General features: G+C 36.7%; 1 protein-coding gene across 5 annotated transcripts in view; it reads right to left on the bottom strand.

The window, feature by feature from the left end:
- LOC131692272 (chromatin-remodeling ATPase INO80) overlaps positions 1-14,612 on the bottom strand; it is a 1,041,557-nt gene that overhangs the window by 945,938 nt on the left and 81,007 nt on the right. The window lies entirely within an intron of this gene.

Below are 14,612 nucleotides of genomic sequence, written 5' to 3'. Positions count from 1 at the left end.
ACCAATCATTGGTCTTATTTAAATTTTGGCAACCTTTTATTTTTAGTTAAATTTCAAATGAATTCACCCGAACGCTTCAATTAGAAGTTAACTTTGTAGTTTTGAGTGTTTTATGGTAACCGGAAGCCGCCACCTTGGATTTCAAAATGGCGCCAATCGTCAATTTTCGCATTCTACTAATCAATACCTTTCAAATGACACCCATATTGATGGTGGTTTTGAGTGTTTTATGGTAACCGGAAACCGCCATCTTGGATTTCAAAATGGCGCCAATCGTCAATTTTCGCATTCTACTAATCAATACCTTTCAAATGACACCCATATTGATGGTGGTTTTAAGTGTTTTATGGTTCCCGGAAGCCGCCATCTTGGATTTCAAAATTGCTCCAATCGTAAATTTTTGCATTCCACTATTCAATACCTTTCAAATGACACCCAAATGATGGTGGTTTTATGGTAACCGGAAGCCGCCATCTTGGATTTCAAAATGGCGCCAATCGTCAATTTTCACATACTACTAATCAATACCTTTCAAATGACACCCATATTGATGGTGGTTTTAAGTGTTTTGCATCCCGGAAGCCGCCATCTTGGATTTCAAAATGGCGCCAATCGTCAATTTTCGCATTCTACTAATCAATACCTTTCAAATGACACCCATATTGATGGTGGTTTTAAGTGTTTTATGGTTCCCGGAAGCCGCCATCTTGGATTTCAAAATGGCTCCAATCGTAAATTTTTGCATTCCACTATTCAATACCTTTCAAATGACACCCATATCGATGGTGGTTTTAAGTGGTAATCATGGTAACCGGAAGCCGCCATCTTGGATTTCAAAATGGCGCCAATCGTCAATTTTCGCATTCTACTAATCAATACCTTTCAAATGACACCCATATTGATGGTGGTTTTAAGTGTTTTATGGTTCCCGGAAGCCGCCATCTTGGATTTCAAAATTGCTCCAATCGTAAATTTTTGCATTCCACTATTCAATACCTTTCAAATGACACCCAAATGATGGTGGTTTTATGGTAACCGGAAGCCGCCATCTTGGATTTCAAAATGGCTCCAATCGTAAAGTTTTGCATTCCACTATTCAATACCTTTCAAATGACACCCATATTGATGGTGGTTTTAAGTCGTTGTATGGTAACCGGAAGCCGCCATCTTGGATTTCAAAATGGCGCCAATTGTCAATTTTCGCATTCTACTAATCAATACCTTTCAAATGACACCCATATTGATGGTGGTTTTGAGTGTTTTATGGTAACCGGAAGCCGCCATCTTGGATTTCAAAATGGCGCCAATCGTCAATTTTCGCATTCTACTAAACAATACCTTTCAAATGACACCCATATTGATGATGGTTTTGAGTGGTTTATGGTACCCAGAAGCCGCCATCTTGAATTTCAAAATGGCGCTAATCAATTTCCGCCATTCAAAAACTTCCCAGCTGCCATTGGCCAAAGAAAAACGTTACCCGAAAATTCTAAAAAGAATCTAAAAATAAACGCAACACTTTTTGGTTCTAGTCACCTAGATTTTTTAGGTGAGAATTTAGTCACGGGCCCTATTCTCACCGTCACCTCACCTCACCTCACTTGAGTCACCGTCACCTCACTTACCAGTCACCTCACCCACGAAGAGGTATTCCGAGACTCACTTTAGGTGAGGTGACTGTTGGGTGACCGTCGTCACCCAGGTGACTCTCAGAATCGCAATTTTTTAAGTCACCTCACGAAAATTGTAAAGTGACTGCTAGGATCATCTACTACTCACCCGGATATTCCGAAAGTGCATCGTGTTGTCTACCAACAAGCTTAATTTAGTTGAAAGTTTTATTGATTGGCGCCATTTTGAAATCCAAGATGGCGGCTTCCGGTTACCATAAAACACTCAAAACCACCATCAATATGGGTGTCATTTGAAAGGTATTGATTAGTAGAATGCGAAAATTGACGATTGGCGCCATTTTGAAATCCAAGATTGCGGCTTCCGGGAACCATAAAACACTTAAAACCACCATCAATATGGGTGTCATTTGAAAGGTATTGAATAGTAGAATGCGAAAATTGACGATTGCCGCCATTTTGAAATCCAAGATGGCGGCTTCCGGGAACCACAAAACACTTAAAACTACCATCAATATGGATGTCATTTGAAAGGTATTGATTAGTAGAATGCGAAAATTGACGATTGGCGCCATTTTGAAATCCAAGATGGCGGCTTCCGGTTACCATAAAACACTCGAAACCACCATCAATATGGGTGTCATTTGAAAGATATGGATTAGTAGAATGCAAAAATTGAAGATTGGCGCCATTTTGAAATCCAAGATGGCGGCTTCCGGTTACCATAAAACACTCAAAACCACCATTAATATGGGTGTCATTTGAAAGGTATTGATTAGTAGAATGTGAAAATTGACGATTGGCGCCATTTTGAAATCCAAGATGGCGGCTTCCGGTTACCATAAAACAATCAAAGCCACCATCAATATGGGTGTCATTTGAAAGGTATTGATTAGTAGAATGCGAAAATTGACGATTGGCGCCATTTTGAAATCCAAGATGGCGGCTTCCGGTTACCATAAAACACTCAAAACCACCAATAATATGGTGTCATTTGAATGGTATTGATTTGTAGAATTTTCCATACGTTACGAATATCAAAAATGCACAACTTTTTATGCGCACGACACCAAGAAGCGTGCGTTGTTCAATCAGCAGCAGTATCATCATATTTATCATGCGCCCTAGAGATACTGTTTAGGGAGCTAATCAGAAACTAGTTGAATCTTAGTTCTTGGATATTTATAGCTATAAATATGCTGGTTCACACGCATTAAATGATTCAGTTTGTTATACATCGTCGCACAGTAAACTTTTTTTTTCTCTTGTTTGCTTGGTGGAAACATCATCCAAGATCTTCATTAGGCCATTGTTCGACGTTCTACCGAGTCGCTTAAAGGCTGTTTAGTGCATCTACTTTGTAAATAATTATTAGCGCTGTTCTTTTCAGAGCGGTGCAAATTACTAACTACAGTGAAGTCCCCGTGTTTGTCCACTTCCGAATTTTTCTACAACAGAGTTTGTCAGCTTCTTGACCCGATTTTGTCAGCTACATTTAAGACAGTCTTCTGATTTCATTCCCCTATGTTACACGATGGAATTAAAGCGAAAGCCTTTGTGTAAGTGTGTTAAGAATTCAAAATATCGATGTTCTTAAAGTATTTAAAAATTTTCAATATTTTTTCAAACTGATGCGATAATAGACCGATTCCGAAGAGTATTTTGGGGTTTTATTTCATACCTTAGATAGTCCCAAACAATCTGAAACCAATATGTTCAGATTTTGTCAGTACTAAATACATAATGGGGCTCACCAGATCGGTCATTGTATTCATTCTAAAAATTACAGAGAAAATCACAGGCATCTACAGGACAATGCAGCTTGTAGCCAATCGATTAAGTGCATCAAATTTTATAGCACACCGCATTGAATTGAAATATTTGTTGATTAACCCTTTCATGCCCAACTTTTTTCTAGTGCATGTGGGGTTTCAAAACTATTTTTCTTTGAAAACGGTGGGTCAAGAAACACGAAAAGCCTATTTTCATAAAGATAGGTGCTTCCATAGCAGTGTTAGAAGCTGGTCAATTTTTACCTTCTAATGCTCAATACAATTCTCCTAGAATAATTACAATAGTCCAATTACGTGGAAAACGTAGCCAACGACAGTCTAAATTGATAAGTTTTCTCAATGTTCAATAATATTGCACCATAACGAAGATATATGAAAAAAATCATTTTCCGTCGTCAACGTAAACTGCCCCTGGCAGCACTGCTCCATCGGAATCCAATCAGACTAATTGCAATAACTTCAGTGCTAGAGCTGATCCGGCGGCGTAGGCGACATTTTTGGCCGGCGGCGTTGGCGGCGTCACGTCGTTGGACCCTACAGGCGGCGGCGCGCTGGCCTGTGTCGGCGTGACGAATATTGACGCCTATGTAACTAAAAAAAATTCTTGGCAGTACAATTCCTTTCCTAAATTTTCGGTTTCTCTTGTAACAGACTTTGCAGCACATACAAACAGACGTTACAGCTTGAAGAAAATTCTAAAAAAATCATCGCATACGATGTACTACGGACATCTGTTTTTTTTCTTCAACTGAAGCTCCAAAAGTGCACACCCTGCTTGCCAAATGCAAGATAATAAATGAAAGGTGGAACTATTTTTACAGTTGTAAAATTTGAAGAACGAAATTGAATACTTGTCGATGTCGCATACTACGACTTCGCATGAAATAATGATTGCAATGGACAAATTTGAAGAATGCAGAGTAACGACTGTATTTCAATGGCCCATAATAATTATTTATTGTTCTATATTTGGGAAAAACGCTTAAAACGGTAAAACGGTTTTTGTTTTGTTTGAGGAAATTAATTCTTGTTATCGTTTCATTGTTTTTTGTTTCTATTTAGTCTTCTTCACCGTCGCTCTTTTAAAATCCCGCATTACTGCGCAGAAATGTCACTTTTAATGATCGTGTAAGGGCACCTTTCAAGGCAGACACACTACTTTATTTTCCAGGCTGACGTTTACTTTTACTTCTCGTAAGCACAAAATCGCCACGATGATAAGGCATACGATTCCGTGGCACTACATTTTCCTTTCAACGTAAGATTTGGTTCTTGAGTGCAAAGTATGCTCGATGTATTGGAATCATACAGATCTACACCCTGACGAAACCTAAATATACAGTTACTATCATTCATAATAATTCCACGACTTGATGTTTTAGCTCCTGTGGGGTTGAAACTGATCACTAAATAAGCCTGATTGAAACTGGTCTGAGCGTATCTCTAGTTTTCGTAGTACCTGTACCCCTCTGATTTCTCCAGCAGTTCCGGGGACCAACAAATTCTAATCCATTGCATACATCTAGTTAGATTCGATGCACCGAATCAATTAAATTACTAACATCCTATTTCACTAACGCCACGCTCGCTGATATGGCGCTTTTTTGTAATTTAAATCGACCGTTTTTTCCACGAGTGATGAAAATTCATCTCGTGTTACGTCTTATTTGTCTGTGATACCGGGCTGATGCAACTGACACTGAAAATCTTTCCTGAGTGGGGCTAGATCACACGATGAATAATTTATTGCCTGTTTCATCTGCAGACAGACTTTCGTGCACATTTTTGAAGAAGCAAAATAATTACTCTCGCGTTAAACTGCATGGGGGACAGCATCGCCGCATCAGTACACCAGCATCGCGAAAAGTCAAGATCACTCTGGCCAACTATTCTTCGACAAAAAAAATCAAAATAGGTTAGTGACCAATCAATGATAAATAAACCTCGTATTGAAAATAATTTGTGTTTTCACAAAACTAGTTCACGTAAAAAAAGATGGCATTATACTCAAATGTTTAGTAGGTGGTTGTGTCTGAATATGTTTAATATTTTTATGATTCTAGTTTATAACTTGATGATTCATTGATTTGTATTAACTTTATGGACTAAAAAAGTCAAGAATTGAACGATGTGCAACGATTTTCGTAAATTCTCGTCGTGTTATCGTGTTATATTAGTCTTGAGCTTACCGTCGGATTTTTTACACAGAGTCACGTATTTTATAGTTTTCGTAATTATTTCACGGGCATGAATTGTGGCTAGGTAATGTTTGGTGCTCAGCGCAGTTTCATTTAATTCCGAACATTACACTGAATCTTAACAAAAGAATAACAGGGTTACATGTCCTAGTAGTTTCCTTGTACCTAATGCTCGCGTCTATGAGACTGCTGGCTAGCAGTTGTACACAATAGCTCACATAGAAATTTCAGAACCAAAGATCAGAGCGAATAATCCATTAATAATAGCCTGCGTTCCTTGTAATTGTTTGCGTAAGTATATTAAGATTATGTGGAATATAATTACTTCATGAACTATATCATGAACAGTTTCACGAGCTCGAGTGGTGAATCGTGTCTAGTATACGAGCTCGAGTGTCATGAATCGATTAAAAAATCGATGAATAATAAACTACGTTCCAGTGAAATTGATTGCGTGCAAAGATTAGTATCAGGCACATAATCGTAAATTTCATGAACTATATCTTGAAAGTGGAAGTGTTTTTTTTAATTTGTGAACCATTCCACGCGCACGAATGGTGAATTGTAACTTATATGCTGGCGATTATAACCAGTTGACGAAGCAAGAATGGATCCATGAATTATATTCCGAGTGTCGTGTAATGATTTTCGAGAAAATATTAAGACTTTGTTAATTTTGTGATCTAATGCACAACCAATAAAAATCAATATGTGATAAATCATGAAACAGTTAATGTCGTACATTCGGACCATAAACAATGTGCCTAGATTTGTGGATAAAATTATGAGTCAACAATTTTCGAGTTCGCGAATTGTCGGCGCGAGAAAAAGGCGTCGGCGGCGTGCCGCCGGTCTACCTTTCGGAGTCGGCGTTTGTTAAAATTTACCGGCCGCGGCGTGGCGCGGCGGCGCACAGGTCTAGTGTGCACCACGCCGCGCCGACGATTGTATGTAAAAATAGTAAGCACATCGGCGAACGCCAGCGCGCCGCCGATTTTTACCTGAAATCGCATTCTACTAATCAATACCTTTCCAATGGCACCCATATTGATGGTGGATTTAAGTGTTTTATGGTAACCGGATGCCGCCATCTTGGATTTCAAAATGGCGCCAATCGTCCATTTTTGCATTCTACTAATTAATGCCTTTCAAATGACACCCATATTGATGGTGGTTTTAAGTGTTGTATGGTAACCGGAAGCCGCCATCTTGGATTTCAAAATGGCGCCGATCGTCAATTTTCACATTCTACTAATCAATACATTTCAAATGGGACCCATATTGATGGTGGATTTAAGTGTTTTATGGTAACCGAAAGCCGCCATCTTGGAATTCAAAATGGCGTTAGTCTTCAATTTTCGCATTCTACTAATCAATACCTTTCAAATGACAACCATATTGATGGTAGTTTTAGGTGTTTTATAATTCCCGGAAGCCGCCATCTTGGATTTCAAAATGGCGCCGATCGTTATTTTCGCATTCTACTAATCAATACCTTTTAAATGATACCCATATTGATGGTGGTTTTAAGTGTTTTATGGTAACCGGAAGCCGCCATCTTGGATTTCAAAATGGTGCCAATCGTCAATTTTTGTATTCTACTAATTAATACCTTTCAAATGACACCCATATTCATGGTGGTTTTAAGTGTTTTATGGTAACCGGAAGCCGACATCTTGGATTTCAAAACGGCGCCAATCGTCAATTTTCGCATTCTACTAATCAATACCTTTCAAATGACACCCATATTGATGGTGGTTTTAAGTGTTTTATGATAACCGGAAGCCGACATCTTGGATTTCAAAATGGCGCCGATCGCCAATTTTTGCATTCTACTAATGAATACCTTTCAAATGACACCCATATTAATGGTGGTTTTAAGTGTTATGGTAACCGGAAGCCGCCATCTTGGATTTCAAAACGGCGCCAATTGTCAATTTTCGCATTCTACTAATCAATACCTTTCAAATGACACCCATATTGATGGTGGTTTTAAGTGTTTTATGATAACCGGAAGCCGACATCTTGGATTTCAAAATGGCGCCAATGATCAATTTTCGCATTCTACTAATCAATACCTTTCAAATTACACCCATATTGATGGTGGTTTTGAGTGTTTTATGGAAACTGGAAGCCGCCATCTTGGATTTCAAAATGGCGACAATTGTCAATTTTCGAATTCTACTAATCAATACCTTTCAAATGACACCCATATTGATGGTGGTTTTGAGTGTTTTATGGACACTGGAAGCCGCCATCTTGGATTTCAAAATGGCGACAATTGTCAATTTTCGAATTCTACTAATCAATACCTTTCAAATGACACCCATATTGATGGTGGTTTTGAGTGTTATTGTAACCGGAAGCCGCCATCTTGAATTTCAAAATGGCGCCAATCATCAATTTCCGCCATTCAAAAACTTCCCAGCTTCCATTGGCCAAAAGAAAAAGTTACCCGAAAATTCTAAAAAAAAATCTAAAAATAAACGCAACACTTTTTGGTTCTAGTCACCTAAATTTTTTAGGTGAGAATTTAGTCACTTTTTTTCATCTCACGGTGACCGTCGTCACTCAAAATGACTCTGCGAATCGCTCTGCCAGGTGACTTCTGTCACCTTGGGTGACTATAGTCACCTAGGTGACTGCGGTGATCGCTTTTTTCGCTCTCACCTCACCCAACTAGGTGAGGTGACGGTGAGAATAGGGCCCCACTTTTTCCATTTCACGGTGACCGTCGTCACTCAAAATGACTCTGGGAATCGCTCTGCCAGGTGACTTCTGTCACCTTGGGTGACTATAGTCACCTAGGTGACTGCGGTGATCGCTTTTTTCGCTCTCACCTCACCCAACTAGGTGAGGTGACGGTGAGAATAGGGCCCAATATGTCTTTTAAACAAGTACAATAGACATTTTTTGTATTAATTGATATCACATTTGACTTTATTTCCAAACATGGGAGTCACATTAACCCTTGAAGGCGCAAATTGTTTTTATTTCAAATTTCATGAAAATTGTCTAATAGTATCAATTAATTACAGTGATAATTTTGAGATGGTTTTCGCAATGTTGTTTTAAAACAGCGTTATGCATTTAAGGGTTAACTGTATTTACACTATATGTGTTGTATTTAATGATTATAATTAGTATAGAAATGTATTATATATGTATAACTGGTAACAGTGTAACTAGTGTCTGACGGAATCAAGTCTTTTAATAAGACTCAGAGTGTGTGCATGCATGCATAACAAGACTACAACATTTTCAATAGAAGCTTAGTAACATTGTGAGCCTCTTTCTCTTTCGATTATTACGACGCCATTACAAAACATGGCACTAAATTTTCAGTACATATCGAAAGCTGACCATATTGCGTCCCAAAACCGTATTTATGAATACAAAACTGATGGTCTTCAAATAGATTGTTTTAGCTCTATGATGTTTTGTAAATTAGTTTTTTTTGCGATTTTTCCAATTGGGGTGATCCTTGTAGTTAGGGTGTTCAAAGTATCGACTGTTTAGATGTGTGAAGTATACCTGCGCAATGCCCTACAATATGTATAACAGTGCAAAAAAAATTGAAGCTAGTTTGCTGAATAAACAAGGCTATCTACAATGGTTAATTTGCTATGATATTTTTTAAAAGATTTGAAGTAGGGTGGCTCTTGAAAAATAGGGTTGCTTATATTATCTTTTGATGTGGTAATTTCAAATCATTGTTCTAGAGATTTTTGGAACTTTTATTGTAGCACATTTTTATCGTAGCACTGATGTTTCAATCGCTTTTGTTTGGACAGTTGCAAGTGATTTTCATTCACTTTCTTTGATGTGAGATACGACAGATATATGGGTATTAATTCGTGATAACATGTTATTGAATTATATTAAGGAATAAAATTATCCCACTTATTCTCACAGCGATATGTAAAAGAAAATAATCAAAACAATTCTTATTGCAGTTTGGATTCCTATTCGCAAAAACAACTTTGATCTGAATATGCGATAATCGATTCGATTTATCCAAATGCTCTTCTGTAACTCTTCGATGAGCAATTAGAATCAAGCTTGTAGAGAGAAGGAATGAACAGAGAAATAAAAAATACAGGTAAATATAGTTCGACGGTGCTTGTCTTTCCTACCTGTTAAAACTGGCTTATTTATTGCCATCTTTATTACGAGCAAAGAGAGCCATATTCATCCAGAAGAGAAGGAGAGGATTGAAAATGCGCAATAACGAAGTATGCGCAAAAGGATCATGTCATATTTTTGTCTTTTCTGGTAACATGATGCTGCCATTTGCATTACTGCGTTCTGATTGGCAATATACGGCAATGTTAAAAATCGTACAATGAGCTTAATTGAAAATTCACTGTTTATGCCATATACTAGTCTGATGTATTTATATTTTTAAAATAATTTTGGAATCCTCCATTTAGCTTAAACAAAGTAACATTAGAATTATTTAAGATCCAAGTGGCTAATACAACGTTCACACAACAAGTAAAAAATGTGTTTTAACGCTATGTCGATGACATTTTTCTTGTTGCTAATTATCAACACATGTTTTAACTCTGTAGTGTGAACATGGTATACAACGTTATTTCGCTATTTTGCTAATAATGGTGCATACTATCGTGAACGTTATCGAGTTGTATTGTTAGTCTCTAGCCACTTCAAGGATTGAAGAAGCTTCTCTAACATTATATTTAGTAATCAGACAGTTCAGCCAAATCCGACTATTTCAAATTAAATCAAATACTTACAGGACAATAATGGAAGCTTACCTTTTTTGGAAACGTTTGTATTAATTGCTGTACTGCAGCACATGAAAAAGCCAAAAACAATTATTTATTTGCTTCAGATAATTATGTGGTCATTGGAAAAGAAATTGACATTTTAGCTTGGTGGGGCTTTTTATACCATCCTACCCAACTTTGGAATTTGGCAGACCTACTTTGCTGAAAATGAAGTAATTCAAATTATCAGCACGATTACCTAATCAATCCTGAAATACCAAAAGTTCAGTAATTGAGCTGAGAATTTGACAACTTCAAAAGCTGATTTTCAACGAAGTAAATCTGTCAAATGGGTTAAATCGAAATTGCTGAGATTTCAACGTCTTGGATTGCTAAAACGTTCAGTTCAACGAAATTTTGCGACGTCATGCTAAAATTGAGAAAGCTTCAAATCCCGGTTACAAAATAATAAATTACAATCAATTACTTTCTATAATCTGCAATCTGTCTGATAATCAATTGACAGATAAGTTAGCACTGCATCGACATAAAACAGATATCATTCAATATCAAGGCCAAGTAAATAATCGAACAGTTTGGATAAACAGCCAAGACCACCCATCATCGATATCTGTTTTGCATCAGCATTATTAGGATCATAAAATAAACCATACATCCGTCGTAGCAGATAAACAGTTCGTGAGAAGTGTCGCATAAAGATAATAGTTCGTGGGAAATGTAGCTTCTAAATAAACAGTTCCTGAAAGACCTTCCGCATCGATAACCATTCATCAAGGACAGGAGTTCCCTATATAAGTTAATCTTAAAATGAATTGTAGTTAGTCTTAAGTAAAGATTTGAATAAAGAGCACAAGCTCTAAAAAATTATATTTTTTTGACTTTCTCGTTCAGAGAAGTCTTAACTGGCGCCCGAATAGGGACCAGTAGTGTGAAACTAATCTGCAGTAAAAAGTGAAAGTGCAAAGTGAAACCACCGAGTAGATCACAACGTTAAAGTAGGGTGACTACTTGGAAGAAAAAAAAGAACGCACCAGATAGTGAAACTGTTAGAAGTTATCACATCTGCACCTGTAGAGAAATCCATCCGGATCGCAAACGCAGCCGCACTGTTCCAGAACCTAAGTAGCCAGAGTAGCTAGTAACTCACTACTGGCAAAAGGGAGACTTCAGGACGTGCTGAGAAGGAGGAAAGACACACTGCTGGTTCCGCCTGGACCAGGTTTCAATTGCACCCGGCAATTGGTCGAGCAAAGGAGATAATAGGATTCGATACAACCCCGAACGCGCGCTCCAAGTGTTCCACGATTCCGTACGTAAGAGTTTTCGGAACTGGACATCACGTATCCCGCAGTCTTGTGGCATACCCACAGGATGTTCGGACTATTCATGTAAGTAACCTTAAGAAATATATATATATATATATATATATATATATATATATATATATATATATATATATATATATATATATATATATATATATATATATATATATATATATATATATATATATATATATATATATATATATATATATATATATATATATATATATATATATATATATATATATATATATATATATATATATATATATATATATATATATATATATATATATATATATATATATATATATATATATATATATATATATATATATATATATATATATATATATATACAAGTGAACCAAACAAAAAAGTGAAACCAAAAAAGCAATTGATAGAATTAAGAAGTGAAAACCAAAAAAAAGTAATTAACAAGTGAAAACTAACAAGTGAAAGCTAACATAGTGTATAAGGAAAAGTGTACTAACAAAACATACTAACACAGATAACCTAACTAAAGTGAACTAACAAGTAACAACATAATATTTAGCGAGGAGTGTAGTATTAACTTCACCAACAATTGATAACTTAATTAGAGAACTCGAAAATCTCCATATCGACATGGCCCAGGTACAGGTACAAGAGATTTTGGATCGTATTGCGGCACTAGAAGCTGCAAGAGTGGTTCCCGTAGAAGAAGATTATTTGGATCCTCCTCTACATTTGACAAACGCCACTGGTGGTCCAGTAAATCCGGAATCTTTTGAAAAGATTCCAGATTTGGTGAAAGATTTACCTATCTTCACCGGCGATCCAAATGAAATATCTATTTGGTTGAACGATGCCGAAGGGCTCGTCTCCCTTTATAAACCTCACGCAAACAGTTCTCTCGAACAAAAAAATAAATTCCACATGGTTTGCAAAACCATTAGAAGAAAAATACGAGGTGAAGCGAATGATGCACTAGTAGCATCAAACGTGAACATCAATTGGAAATTAATTAAGAGAACGCTTGAAACATATTACGGAGAAAAACGCGACATTGGTACTTTAGACTACCAATTAATGAACTGCCAACAGAGAGGCAGATCATTAGAAGAGTATTACGACGAAATAAATAGACTATTGTCCTTATTGGCAAACCAAATAAAGAGTGACACACGATTTACTCACCCCGAAGCTTCTAAAGCAATGATTGAAACCTTTAATGACAAGGCCCTTGACGCTTTCGTCAGAGGACTTGATGGTGATATCGGAAAATTCTTGAAGAATTACAGACCTGATTCATTGGCTTCTGCATACGCCTATTGTATTTCCTTCCAAGACATAGAATTTAGAAAAAAAAATTGACCAAAGTAAGAATACCAGAAACACCGCAAGGACCAAGAAATATGATTCCTTTAACTACACCCAAGATACCACCAAGAATACCTCCAAGACCAATTCCCCAACTAATCCCAATAAAATCATTTATGCAAAACCAACACATGTATCCAAAACCTTTCCACCAACAGCAAATGTTTGCACGACCCTTCCAACAGCAACAAATATATAATGCCAAACCTTTCCCGCAATCACAATTTTTCAATCCCAGACCTTTCCAACAACAACAAGCTTTTAACCCAAAACCTCAAATTCCGCCAAGAAATAACTTCCAAAAACCAGAGCCGATGGAAGTTGACCAATCAATTCGAACCAGGCAAATTAACTATGGTAATAGACCGCAAGCATCGCACCAACAAAATCCCCCTTTGAAAAGACCAAGATTATTTAACATAGCGACAAATGAAACCCCTTACCCAGAACAAACTACCGAAGAAGAAATAGAATCAACTAATGAAAATGAACTCGTTGAAATTACTTCAGATGATTGGAAACAAGCAATGGAAAGATACCTTCAATTAATAGAATCCCAAGAAACCGAAACAAATACAGATGAACCTGAAGCAGAGTTTAATTTTTTAGAATAAACTCGACATTACCATACTTCTTATACTATGGTAATCCCACAAAACCATTAAAAATTCTAGTTGATACTGGATCAAATAAAAATTATATTCATCCTAGGTTTACAAAAATCTATCACACGGTAAGTAAACCCTTTTCCGTCTCATCAGTCGGAGGAGATATCCTAATAACTAAATACTCACAAGGTAAGTTCTTTTATCCTTATAATGATAACATAATTAAATTTTTCCACATGGCAGAGCTAAAGACTTTCGATGCTGTTATAGGACACGACACATTGAAAGAATTAAAAGCAGTCATTGATACATCAAAGGATCAATTGATTCTTCCAGGGAAACACATACTACCACTACAACAACATCACTTTCAACAAATAAATAAAATAATTATAAGAGATGAACATTTACAAAAACCAGAAAAAATCCGATTACAAGAATTTTTAGAAAATTTTCAAGATTTATTTCAGCCAGCCGATGAAAAACTACCATTCACCACACGCATAAAAGCTGAAATCAGAACTAGCGATGACAACGCTGTATATAGTAAATCATATCCGTACCCACAAGCTTTAAAATCAGAAGTCACAAAACAAATTGATAAACTACTCAAAGATGGTATAATTCAACCATCCCGATCTCCCTACAATTCCCCTGTCTGGATTGTACCAAAAAAACTTGACGCATCCGGAGAAAAAAAATATAGAATGGTTATTGACTACAGGAAAATTAACTCGAAAACTATCAGTGATAGATACCCTATCCCTGATACATCTGCAGTTTCAGCAAACCTTGGCAATAACAAATATTACACTACATTGGATCTTGCATCTGGATTTCACCAGATACCAATGAACGAGAAGGACATAGAAAAGACTGCATTTTCCGTCAACAATGGAAAATACGAGTTTGTTCGTATGCCCTTTGGATTAAAAAATGCA

Source organism: Topomyia yanbarensis, chromosome 3 (genome assembly GCF_030247195.1).
Source record: "Topomyia yanbarensis strain Yona2022 chromosome 3, ASM3024719v1, whole genome shotgun sequence".
Taxonomy (NCBI): Eukaryota; Metazoa; Arthropoda; class Insecta; order Diptera; family Culicidae; genus Topomyia; species Topomyia yanbarensis.
This window is presented reverse-complemented; position numbering and strand designations above follow the sequence as displayed.